At 34.0% G+C, this 13,366-nt stretch overlaps 1 pseudogene; it reads right to left on the reverse strand.

Moving 5' to 3' along the window:
* Nucleotides 1–238: 238 nt before the first annotated feature.
* LOC113178155 (ATP synthase F(0) complex subunit e, mitochondrial pseudogene) lies at nt 239–526 on the reverse strand (annotated as a pseudogene).
* Nucleotides 527–13,366: the final 12,840 nt, after the last annotated feature.

The raw sequence follows: 13,366 nt of genomic DNA on the forward strand, positions 1-13,366 counted from the left end.
AAGCAAGGGCGACTCAGTTTCTCAGAATTTTTGTCTGCATTTGGTATTGTCACTACTCTGATTTTAACTTTTCAGATAGGTGTGTTGGCATATCCGGTGGTATACTTTGCATTTCTGTGGTGGCTAATCATGTGAAATTTGTTTTTTATTTTCAATGTGTGTGAGTACTAATTTGCCACACATAGATTCTCTTCTAGGATATATTCTTTATATCTTTGTCCATGGTTTTTTTTTTTTTTATCACGCAGGGGGAAGCTTTATTCATCTGCTGGGCTGGGGAGAGGCAGGCTGGGGAGGCTCACTTCAGTATGCTGTCATCTTGGGCTTCGGCCCGTTCTCTCTCGATCCGCTTCAGCTCATCCTGCCTCTTCTTCTTCTCCGCGGCTACCCTCCTCTCCTCTTCTGCCCGGGGTTTTAGGTAACTGTAACGCTTGGCTCTGCAGGCCACACCGAGGACCAGGGCAGAGTAGCGGCCGAGCTTGATGAGCGGAGAGACCTGGACCGCCGGCACCATCTTGTCCCTGACCTTCGCTCTTTGTCCATTTTGTAATTATATTTTTTGTTTTTTACTGTTGACTTTTATATGTTAAATATTCTAGGTGTGAGTCTTTTAAATAAACATGTGGTTGTTAATGTTTTCTCTCAATTTATGGCTTGTCATTTCATTCTTTTAACAGTGTTTTATGGAGCAAAGTAATTTAGTCTTGAGGATCTCCAGTTTACAAATGGTTCCTTTTATGCATAATACATTTATATCCAAAAGTTTTATGCTTGACATTTAGACCTAAGGTCTATTTAGTTTAACTTTGGTATAAGGTGTAAGGTGTAAGGTTTAGATTAGGATTCAGGTTTTTAGCTTTGAATACCCAACTTCTTTTTTTTTGTTGAAAAGACTAACTTACATTGATTCACTTTGCAATTTTGTAAAAATCATTTGTTTGTGCTCTTTCAACTATTTCTGGGTCCTCTATTAAGTTCTCTCAACTTGTGCTGCTTCTTCCTCTGCTAATTCCACATGGCATTGATTAGTACCACTAAATAACAGGTCTTGAAATTGGGTGGAAATAATTCTTCCCATTTTATTTTTCTTTTTCAAAATGGCTTTAGTTATATACTTCCTTTGCCTTTCACATAAATTTTAGAATAGTTATGAATATATCTTCAGAGAGATCTTGCTGTGATATTGATAGGCATTAACTACATGTTTATTTGGGAAGAAGTGACATCTTTCCCATAATTTTTAACATTCATGTCCTATATGTGTTTTGCTAGATTTACACTTTTTAAAAATTATAAAAATTTATTTTAAAAATTTTGGTTTCAACAAGTTCACTACTAGTAAATAGACAAAATTGACATTTATATGTTCATTTTGTAATCTGTAATACTGTACTTAGTTTTATGATGTTTTGCTTTCTTCTTCCCCCCACCCCACTTCTTTGGGATTTTTTACATTGCTAAAATCATCAGTGAAAGAGGCAATTTAATTTATTCTTTTCTGATCTGCAATATCTTTACTTCATTTACTGGCCTTATTGAACTCACTAAAATCTACATAGTACCTGATGGACAGCAATGATGATAGTGGACATCTTTGCCTTTTTCCTGATTATGGGGACAGAGAAATGTTCCCTGAATTACTGTTTTTGAAATCTTTAGGCATGAATCATTGTTGAATTATTTTATTGCTTTTTCTATGTTGACGGAGATGATCACATGCTTTCTTCTTTAGCCTAGTGTTGTGATACCTTATATTGATTGAATTTCAAGTGATGAGTCAACATTGTGTTTCTAGAACAAACCCCCGCATTGATTACGGTGTAATGTTCCCTGTATGTTATTGAATTTCATTTGCAAATATTTTAAACAATGTTTATTCCTATGTCAATGAGGGATGTTATTTGGAAGTCTTTTTAGTGTCTTTGGTTTTAGTATCAAGGAAATACTATATTCATAAAAGGAACTGGAAAATTACTCCCTCTTCTTATGATTTCTGGAAGTAATTGTGTAGAACAGACCTTGAAACTACTTTGAACATTTCACAAAAATCACCAGTGAAACCATCTGGGGATCAAGGCTATTTGATTGGGGATTTTTGAAATTAAATTTAATTTGTAATTATAGAGCAATCCAAATGAAAGACTTCATGTTGGGAATATTGTGGTAGTCTGTGCTGTAGGAGGGATTGTTCTATTGCATCCAAGTTGTCAAATTTATGTTTGTAGAATTGTTCACATTATTTTCTTATTATCCTTTTATTGTCCACATGGTCTGCAGTGATAAAATCTGTGTCATTTCAGAAATTGGTAATGTATTTCTTATCTGTTTGTCACTTTCTCTACAAGTTTGTCAATTTTATTGTCCTTTTTAAAGGAGCAGATTTCTCTTTTCTATGGTTTTCTGTTTTCAATTTCATTTATTTCTAATTTTTCTCTGTTATTTCCTTCCTCTGCTTACATTGGGTTTATTTAATTTTTACTTTCTAATTTTTGTAGTATGAGCTTAGATTATTTCAAGATATTTCTAATTTTCATGTGTAAATGTATACTGCTATAAATTTCAAAACCCCTTTCATTTCTTCCCCCCAATTTTTATGTTATATTTTCATCTTGTTTCAGTTTAGCATATTTTCAAGTTTCCCTTGAGACCTTTGAATTAGGAACTATTGAAAATGTTTTGCTTTCATGTGTTTGGAGATTTTGCTGTTACCTTTCTGTTAGTGATTTCTAGTTTAATTATAGTTGATTTAGAGAACTCTCTGAATGATTTCCATCATTTTAAATTTTGGCAGGTTTATTTTGTGGTTAGGGTATGGTTTGTCATGGCGTGGGTTAACTAAAGGGTTTATGACAATAGTTTTGTGTCCTGAGGGTATTTGGATGTGTCTTCTATTGTTAGGTGGAGTGTTTTACAGAGGTTGATAACATCACGTTGGTCAATGGGTAGTTGTTAATTCTTCTATATCCTTGTTGATTTAATGCCTGGTTATTTTTGTCAAGTTTTGAGCCAGAAGATTTGATGTTGCCAATCACAATTGTGGACTTAATTTCCCTCTTTTAATTTTATGTATTAGTTTTATATATCAGAATTAGTTTCACATACATTGAGCATTCTTCTTTGGTGCATGTGTATGTAGGATGGTTGTTTTCCTGGTGTACTATTTTATTATTTTATAATATCCCTGCATTCCTCGTAGTGTATTTGTTCATTATTTTTGTTATTTTGCTCTGGAGCTTATTTGATCTGATATTTACATAGACACTCCTGGTTTCTTTTGAATTTTTGCATGTTATTTATTTTCTGTCTTTTTGTCTTAACCTACCCATATTGCTTTATTTGAGGTGAAATTCTTATAGATAGCATAAAGTTAGGTAATTCGACAAAAGCTGCTATTCTAATAACTTTCTGGTGATATTTATTTAGGCCATTTATAAATGTAATTATTGATATTTTGGTGCTTACATTTGGCAATTTATTGTTTTCTATTTTATATTCCCCCATTTTATTTTTTCTCTTCCTTTCTGAGGAGTATTTGAATTTTTTTTTTTAGAATTTCCTTTTGATTTTTCTGTAGTGTTTTCACATTCTGTCTCATCATTTTGTGGTTACTATAGGTATTGCAACTATACATACATAACATTACAGTCTACTGTGACTGTCACTGTTCAAATGAAGTTTTAAAACTTCATCTCACATTACCTTTCTGCATTTATAATGCAGTTGCCTCTAGTATTTTTTCTCCATGTATTGACAATCAGTTTACTCAGTTGCATTATATTTGTTTCCCCTATCAAACATCAATTTGTAAATGAAAGGAGACAAGGAAAGTTCATTGTATTTAATTATCTATTGGCTCTTCTATTCTTTGTTTTATTTTATTTATTTTTATTTTTTGCTTCCTGTTGTTCTGAGAATTTTCCTTTTATTATTTGTTTCTGATTAGAGAACTTTCTTTAGCTTCTCTTGCCAGGTAGATCTGCTGTTGACAAATCCCCTTTAATCTTATCTTTCCTTCATCTGAGAATGTTTTATTACTCCTTCATTCCTCAAGTTTATTTTGCTAGATGTAAAATCCGGAGTTGAAAGTTGATTTATTTCAGTACTTGAAAATATTTTTTATCATTTTCTCCTGATCCCCAGTTTTCTGATGAGAAATATGCTGTAATTTGAGTCGTCCATCCCCCAGTTAGTTAATGAATCATTTCCCTAGCTATTTTCAAGATTATTTATATTCTTTAGTTTTCAGCAATTCAACTATGAAGTAGCTTGCTGTGTATTTCTTCTGGTTTATTGTGATAGGGGTTCAATTGAATTCTCAATTTGTAAGTATTTGTTTTTGCCAAAGACAGGAAAACTTCATCCATTATTTACTTGAAGATGTTTTTTCAACCCATTCTCTTTTCTCCTGAGAATCCAATGATATAAATATCAGATCTTCTGTTATATATCTCAGTTTCCTAATGTTCAAGATTTTTCCTATACTTTTTTCCTCTGTTGCTCAGTTTGGAACATTTCTACTCTTCTCCCTTCAAGTTAACTAATTCTTTTCTGTGTCCTAAGTAAATTCATTGAGTCTTTATTTAATTATTGTATTTCTATGTTCTGAAATTTCTGTTTGGTTCTCCTTTCTTTTATGTGTTTTAAATAATTCAGAGAGTCCAATCTTTTATTTGTTCCAAGCATGTTTGTACTTGATGGTTAAGCCTTTTATGATGGACGTTTCAAAAACACCCTTTTTTCTTTTTTAAACAATAGGTTATCACTTTATTTCTTTTTGTGTGTGTGATTTTTTTGATTGGTTCTTTTTAACTGTATATGGCAGTAAAGTCCATTTTGATAAAATTATACACTCATGGAATATAACTTATTTTAGTTAGTGCCCATGTGTGGTGGATGTACATGATGGTGGGATTCACTGTGGCCTATTCACATATGTCCATAGGAAAGTTCTGTCAGATTCATCTTATTGTCTTTTCTATTTTTATATTCCTTTATTATCTTTTGTCTAATCTATTGAACTTCTGTTCTTCCCCTCCCCTCTTGGTTATTTTTGGTTAGCTTCCAAACATCAGAGAAAACATTCTTCCTTTGGCTTTTTGGGATTGGCTTATTTCACTTAAAATGATAGTCTCCAGATTCATTCATTTATTGACAAAAGTAAAAAAAAATTATTTTTTAATGGCTGAGTACTATTCCATTCTGTGTGTGTGTGTGTACACACTCATATATGTAAGTGTGTATATGTATATATGTATATATATACATATATATATGGATGAAGAAATAGAGGTTTGTGTATATGTATATGTGTGTGTGTGTGTGTGTATATATATATATATATATATATATATGGATATATTGATATATATATATATATACACACACACACATATATGCATATATATATATATATATATATGGATATATTGATATATATATATACACACACACACATATATGCATATATATATATATATATATATATATATATATATATATATATATATATCAGTATTTCTTTTTCCATTCATCTGTTGAACGGCATCTTGGTTTCATAGCTCAGCTACTATGAATTAAGCTGCTATAAACACTGATGTGACTCTGTCACTGGGGAATGCTGATTTAAAATTTTTGGATGTATCCCAAGGAGTGGGATAACTTGGTCAAGTGGTGGTTCCATTCTTACTTTTTTGAGGAACCTCCATACTGCTTTCCAGAGTGGTTGCACCAATTTGCAGTTCCACCAAAAATGAATGAGTGTACCTTTTCCCCCATATCCTGGCCAATATATACTGTTACTCATTTTCTTGATAATTGCCATTTTGACTGAAATGAGATGGAATCAGTATAGTAAAAGTATCTTTTAAATAATCAGAGATCTGTGTTATCTTTGGTGTTGGTATCTGTCGAATGTTTTTTTTCATTCAGATATTGATTTTCTTGGTGTGTGGTGTGACAAACCAATATTTAATGATTGAACATTTGGGAGATTATGCTGTGTGATGGACCCTGTTCTAGAGACTTTCTCTGCATGTCTCCACTAGGAGAAGTATATTATTCATTATTGTCACAGGAGGGTGGAAATCCAGATTTCCCACTTGGTCTCCATTTACATACTGGGTGGGGTGGTATGTGGTTATTCTGGATGGGTCTGGTTGTGCATCATCTTCACTGTGTCTCTGCTGATATGCTGGCAGAAGCATGGACATCTTGTTTTGGCTACCCCTGTGGCTTCCCATGACACTACTTGAAGTTGGCTTCTTATTCAAAGGGTATTGATTAAAGCCATGCTTCTCTATTTCCACTCCACTCTGAAGGGGGAGGAACAGCTCAGATTCATAAGTAAGAGTGGAAGTTCAGGCTGATGATGAGGGTTGGTACTTCATTATTGCTCAGTTGAGATGAAAGACCCCAGAACCTTACCTGGCCTCTGACACCAGCGTGGCAGAGGGATTGTGTGGCTTTATTTTTAATGTGTAGTGAATTGAAGTGGAAGTCCAGGTTCTCTCTTGCCATATGATGTGTGAGTGGTGGTGATGTGAGACCCATGTTTTTTGACATTTATTTGAATTAGAATATTTATTGTCTTAAGTTTTCTTTTGCATTCCACTGCCTTTTTATGGTTCTTTGAATAAGACAGCAGACTTTCCTTTCACTCTTTTTGTCTATACCTGATGTTATTTCTTGTTCCTAAGTCTCCATCACCCAGCTTCAGTTATAGGGTGAAAAAACTAAAGCACTCACTGATATGTTCTTTCATGAGCCCCCAGATTTTAGTGGTCAAAATGCCTTCTTCTCTCCATCTTCCAGGTTTCTTGCATTTGAAAACATATAATGTCCAAGGACTTTAGCTCTGTTCAGAAGGAAGCTGATATCTACATGAATCATTAACAATCCAGAAAATTACAGAAAAAAACAGTAATAATAATTCCTGTCTCTTAAAATATTTTAAGTATTTCTTTTGTTTGCTAATGATGTTGTTCAAATAACTACATGCAGAGGAGGAAAAACAAGTGAGCTGAAGCCATAATAAAATAGCCACTGAGCTTTTTGGCTTAAAATTATTGAAGCCTATTGTAGGCATTATTTACAGAGCAGAACATCAGAAATTTTCAACTCCTCTTGCTTGAAATAAAGATGCCCATTTTGAAGGCTTTTCCCATATTAGTGATACCATATGACATGGTCTTGGTAATGTGAAATAAGAAGAGAACTGATGGGATCTCCTGGGATTCCTCATCCTTTATTTTCCTCCATGATGCTGTTGGCTGGCCATAGCTTCCACCTTGAACCTGGGAGGAAAAGACAAGAGACCACAGAGAGGTCATACATTGCATACCTTGTATTAGCAGGTGACAACTTTTTTGTTTTTAAGTCCAGGTGATATGCATTTTACAATTTGTTGTCCATGCCGTAGATCACAAATACTCTATTCTGCTATATTATAGTAAGCATTCACACACAATAGTTGGAAGATTGGGTATAGTTATGATGTAATAAAACTTTATTTGCCAAAACACATGACAAACCAGCTAAAACACATGGACACACAACCACTGTATCCAGCAGGAAAAGAAGACAACACTTGGTTACAAAGAAATGCGATTTTCCAACTTCTGCTTTACATCATTCAGCAGCTGACCATGTGTCAGTGACTGCAGATGTCTAGAATTCTTATTGTTGGAGAAAAAATAAAGCTGTTTTTGTTGAAGCTGTTATAGTTCGGGTTTCATACTTGTAGCTGAATATGCCTGTGATCAAAAGCTTATCTGCAGTATCTCAGTTTTACTCTGGAGATTTTGTGAAGATAAGAAAAGTTGAAATTCATAGCATAAAAAATTAAAAGTAACCTTTCCAACGATGATGTTAAACAAATGGTGTCCAAGTCATGCATTAAATAAAATAGCAACCTCATCTCCTAGGAAGAGATAAAGATATTTTGTTCTTTTTGTCCCTTGTATCAGTAATATAAGTAATTCATCAAATGGGACAATTACATTTTTATAGCATGGATATTTTTCCTGTGATGGTTTGTTTTCTCTCTCTGCTTTTTCTCACCTAGAATCACATAGACTCACAACTTGTACATCTAGTAGAAAAAAATTACAACTTCCAGAAAGCTCTGAGACAGCCAGTGACATGATGCTGAAGGTTTGTGTAGAAAGAAATCTGTTTTTTCTTCCATATAAAGAGGGAGTGCAGGAGATCTTAAATGCACAGAGCTCTAATCAAAGACATTAACATCACAGAACTCTAAACATATCTTTATGTTGATCAAGTTGGCACATGTATTCTTTAAGTCTAATAATGTTCAATGCTGGAAAGAGTATAGTGAGATTGTCATTATTTCTAGAAGTATAAATGGGCATCTATCATTTTTGTAAAAAGAATTTGTACACTTATGTAATAATTTGAAGGAATCCAATCCATTAATTCAAAATAATTACAAAAACTGTGTTTTTTAGAAGCTATATTATGTAAATAATCATTATGCAAACATAATTTTTTGAATATGCTATTTTCTGTACCATGAGTTTCATTAGTAAAGTATATGAAGCAACCTATTATTAGGAACAATAGACAACTACATGCAGAAAGGAATAACTTGAAACTGTTAAAAAATTTTCATAGCAAAGGAAATATTTAACATATGATGTATTCAAAGTATGTTGGGGAAAAACAAAACATGGGTTGGTAGGATTTTTTTCTGATTCTTTGCTCTTTTATTTTTAATCCATTGTGATAACACTTTCAAACTCTTCCTCTCTGTACCTATTTCTCTACAGAGTTTTCATAGCTATTTGTGCACCTATCTGCACACACATGAGAGAAAAGGAATTACCACAAGGCATTAGAGGTGTTTGTGGTTGGAAAGTAAGAGCTCACGTCATTTTCTTTTATTATAATTTTTGTTGTCTTAATTTCATTTAATGAGCAGGCATCAAGTAAATAATCTTAAATTCAACAAGAGTCATGATTTAAGAGATTCTGCACACATGACAGGAAGTAGCTTATCAGTCATCTACAGTTGCCCTGTCTCCTGGAGAAATAATAAATTTTAGTCAGTGGACAAATTCTTGACTTTGTACTGCGCTACATAAGAGCATTCCTGCTAACATAACATTGCTCTTCTCTCAGGTTTTAAGGCTGGGTTGGGGGTGGGGGCATAGTGAGAAAAGCTTGTCCTTGATATAACATTCTCTCCATCAAGTTTTAAAAATATTCTGATAAAACCCATAATAGAAGCACCCTTTATTTTTTTTTCCTTTTTTTATTGGTTGTTCACAACATTACAAAGCTCTTGACATATCATATTTCATACATTAGATTGAAGTGGGTTATGAACTCCCAATTTTACCCCAAATGCAGATTGTAGAATCACATCGGTTACACATCCACAATTTTACATAATGCCCAATTAGTAATTGTTTTATTCTGCTACCTTTCCTATCCCCTACTATCCCCCCTTCCCTCCCCTCCCATCTTCTCTCTCTACCCCATCTACTGTAATTCATTTCTCTCCTTGTTTATTTTCCCATTCCCCTCACAACCTCTTATATGTAATTTTGTATAGCAATGAGGGTCTCCCTTCATTTCCATGCAATTTCTCTTTTCTCTCCCTTTCCCTCCCATCTCATGTCTCTGTTTAATGTTAATCTTTTCTTCTTGCTCTTCCTCCCTGCTCTGTTCATAGTTGCTCTCATTATATCAAAGAAGACATTTGGTATTTGTTTTTTAGGGATTGGCTAGCTTCACTAAGCATAATCTGCTCTAGTGCCATCCATTTCCCTGCAAATTCTATGATTTTGTCATTTTTTATTGCTGCATAGTACTCCATTGTGTATAGATGCCACATTTTTTTTTATCCATTCATCTATTGAAGGACATCTGGGTTGGTTCCACAGTCTAGCTATTGTGAATTGTGCTGCTATGAACATCGATGTGGCAGCATCCCTGTAGCATGCTCTTTTAAGGTCTTCAGGGAATAGTCCAAGAAGGGCAATAGCAGGGTCAAATGGTGGTTCCATTCCCAGCTTTCCCAGGAATCTCCAAACTGCTTTCCAAATTGGCCACACCAATTTGCAGTCCCACCAGCAATGTACAAGAGTACCCTTTCCTCCACATCCTCGCCAGCACTTGTTGTTGTTTGACTTCATAGTGGCTGCCAATCTTACTGGAGTGAGATGGTATCTTAGGGTGGTTTTGATTTGCATTTCTCTGACTGCTAGAGATGGTGAGCATTTTTTCATGTACTTGTTGATTGATTGTATATCCTCCTCTGAGAAGTGTCTGTTCAGGTCCTTGGCCCATTTATTGATTGGGTTATTTGTTATCTTATTGTCTAATTTTTTGAGTTCTTTGTATACTCTGGATATTAGGGCTCTATCTGAAGTGTGAGGAGTAAAAATTTGTTCCCAGGATGTAGGCTCCTTATTTACCTCTCTTATTGTTTCTCTTGCTGAGAAAAAACTTTTTAGTTTAAGTAAGTCCCATTTGTTGATTCTTGTTATTAACTCTTGTGCTATGGGTGTCCTATTAAGGAATTTGGAGCCCGACCCCACAATATGTAGATCGGAGCCAACTTTTTCTTCTATCAGACGCAGAGTCTCTGATTTGATATCAAGCTCCTTGATCCATTTTGAGTTAACTTTTGTGCATGGCGAGAGAAAGGGATTCAGTTTCATTTTGTTACATATGGATTTCCAGTTTTCCCAACACCATTTGTTGAAGATGCTATCCTTCCTCCATTGCATGCTTTTAGCCCCTTTATCAAATATAAGATAGTTGTAGTTTTGTGGATTAGTCTCTGTGTCCTCTATTCTATACAATTGGTCCACCCGCCTGTTTTGGTACCAGTACCATGCTGTTTTTGTTACTATTGCTCTGTAATATAGTTTGAAATCTGGTATCGCTATACCCCTGATTCACACTTCCTGCTTAGAATTGCTTTTGCTATTCTGGGTCTTTTATTTTTCCATATGAATTTCATGATTGCTTTATCTATTTCTACAAGAAATGCCGTTGGGATTTTGATTGGCATTGCATTAAACCTATAGAGAACTTTTGGTAATATCGCCATTTTGATAATGTTAGTTCTGCCTATCCATGAACAGGGTATATTTTTCCATCTTCTAAGATCTTCTTCTACTTCTCTCTTTAGGGTTCTGTAGTTTTCATTGTATAAATCTTTCACCTCTTTTGTTAGGTTGATTCCCAAGTATTTTATTTTTTTTTTGAGAATATTGTGAATGGAGTGTTTTTCCTCATTTCCGTTTCAGAAGTTTTGTCGCTGATATACAGAAATGCCTTTGATTTATGCATGTTGATTTTATATCCTGCCACTTTGCTGAATTCATTTATTAGTTCTAGTAGTTTCTTTGTAGACCCTTTTGGGTCTTCTAGGTATAGAATCATGTCATCAGCAAATAGTGATAATTTAAGTTCTTCTTTTCCTATTTTTATGCCTTTAATTTCTTTCGTCTGTCTAATTGCTCTGGCCAGTGTTTCCAGAACTATATTGAATAGAAGTGGTGATAGAGGGCATCCCTGTCTTGTTCCAGATTTTAGAGGGAATGCCTTTAACTTTTGTCCATTCAGAATGATGCTAGCCTGAGGCTTAGCATAGATAGCGTTTACAATGTTGAGGTAAGTTCCTGTTATCCCTAGTTTTTCTAATGTTTTGAACATAAAGGGATGCTGTACTTTGTTGAATGCTTTCTCTGCGTCTATCGAGATGATCATATGGTTCTTATCTTTAAGTCTATTGATGTGGTGAATAACATTTATTGATTTCCGTATATTGAACCATCCTTGCATCCCAGGGATGAATCCTACTTGATCATGGTGCACAATTTTTTTGATGTGTTTTTGTATTCGATTCGCCAGAATTTTATTGAGGATTTTTGCATCTAGGTTCATTAGAGATATTGGTCTGTAGTTTTCTTTCTTTGAGGTGTCTTTGTCTGGTTTCGGAATCAGGGTGACGTTGGCCTCATAGAATGAATTTGGAAGAGCTCCCTCTTTTTCTATTTCCTGAAATAACTTGAAAAGTATTGGTATTAATTCTTCTTTAAAGGTTTTGTAAAACTCCGCTGTATACCCATCCGGTCCTGGGCTTTTCTTGGTTGGTAGTCTTTTGATGGCTTCTAGAAGCACCCTTTAAAATGACACATGCTGAGGTGCTGCTTCACACTCTTGTCCATTATGTTTTCTCCAAATAAGTCCACAAATCAAAACTCTTTCATTTTTTTAAACTTCCTTCAAACAACAGAATCTAAAAACCTTAGTTTTCTTGTCTTCGGAAAGATTATTTTACATAGTCCTTCACTGTTAAAAGTATTATTGACTATGTATTTTGTTATATGTTAGTAGAGGACAATATGAAAATGAAAGTACTATGTTCTTCTGTCTTAGTATAGTTATGAGTAGAGGAAAAAAGGTGTGTGAATAAACATACAGGATATAATTACACAAGGAAATACAGAGTAGAAGATGAAGACCATTATAGGCCTTCAGAAAAAGAATCAAATAAATATATCTTTGAAATTTTTTAAGTACAAATGAGTAAAATATAGGTCACATTAGGAATAATGAAAGATTTCAGTTAGACCAATTTTTGATAATACATAATAAATCGTGATATGTTGTCTAAAACAGTAGACTGTAGTAGCTCAGAAAAGCTTTTATATATGCAAATGTCAAAACACAAAACAGGCCTCTTCTCCTCTTTTCTCATACTCCATGATCCTTAATACAACATGCCTCCTTATACTGGCAAAATAAAATGCCTGGCCAAAATATGAGAACATACAATATTCATCTTTTAAATAAATAACTTCTCTGTTTACATTGAATGTATAGAAAGCAAAGACAGAAGCAGAGTTGTTATTAAAGTGGAGAATATATTGAATCATTTGAGTATATTGATATTGGACAGTTATGCCTATAGATTAGCAGTTTCACAGGGTTTATTCTAATAAATGTTTGCTAACCAGAATAAGAACTCTAAAAAGACATCTCTAAATGAGGTGTTTGACTATGAAGTGATTTGACTTAACAGAATCTATTTTAAAAGCCTCATATTGTGTATCCAAGGCTCCACATTCATAACTTCTGAATCCAGATCAAATTTTGTCCTTCTCTTTAACAGAGAGGGTTGGGTGTGGGGGCCTAATGAGAAAAGTGTACTACATATTTAACCTTAACTTGGACGATAGCTGTTAAGGTTAACTCAAACTATGTGATCATTCAAACATTTTTAATCACAGAAATAATGTCTAATAAAACTTATTTGGTTCTTTTTCTTTTTCTTTCTTTCTTTCTATTTTTTTTTGGTACCAGGATTGAACTCCAGGCACTTGAATAC

The sequence above is a fragment of the Urocitellus parryii genome, unplaced genomic scaffold (assembly GCF_045843805.1).
Source record: "Urocitellus parryii isolate mUroPar1 unplaced genomic scaffold, mUroPar1.hap1 Scaffold_140, whole genome shotgun sequence".
NCBI lineage: Eukaryota > Metazoa > Chordata > Mammalia > Rodentia > Sciuridae > Urocitellus > Urocitellus parryii.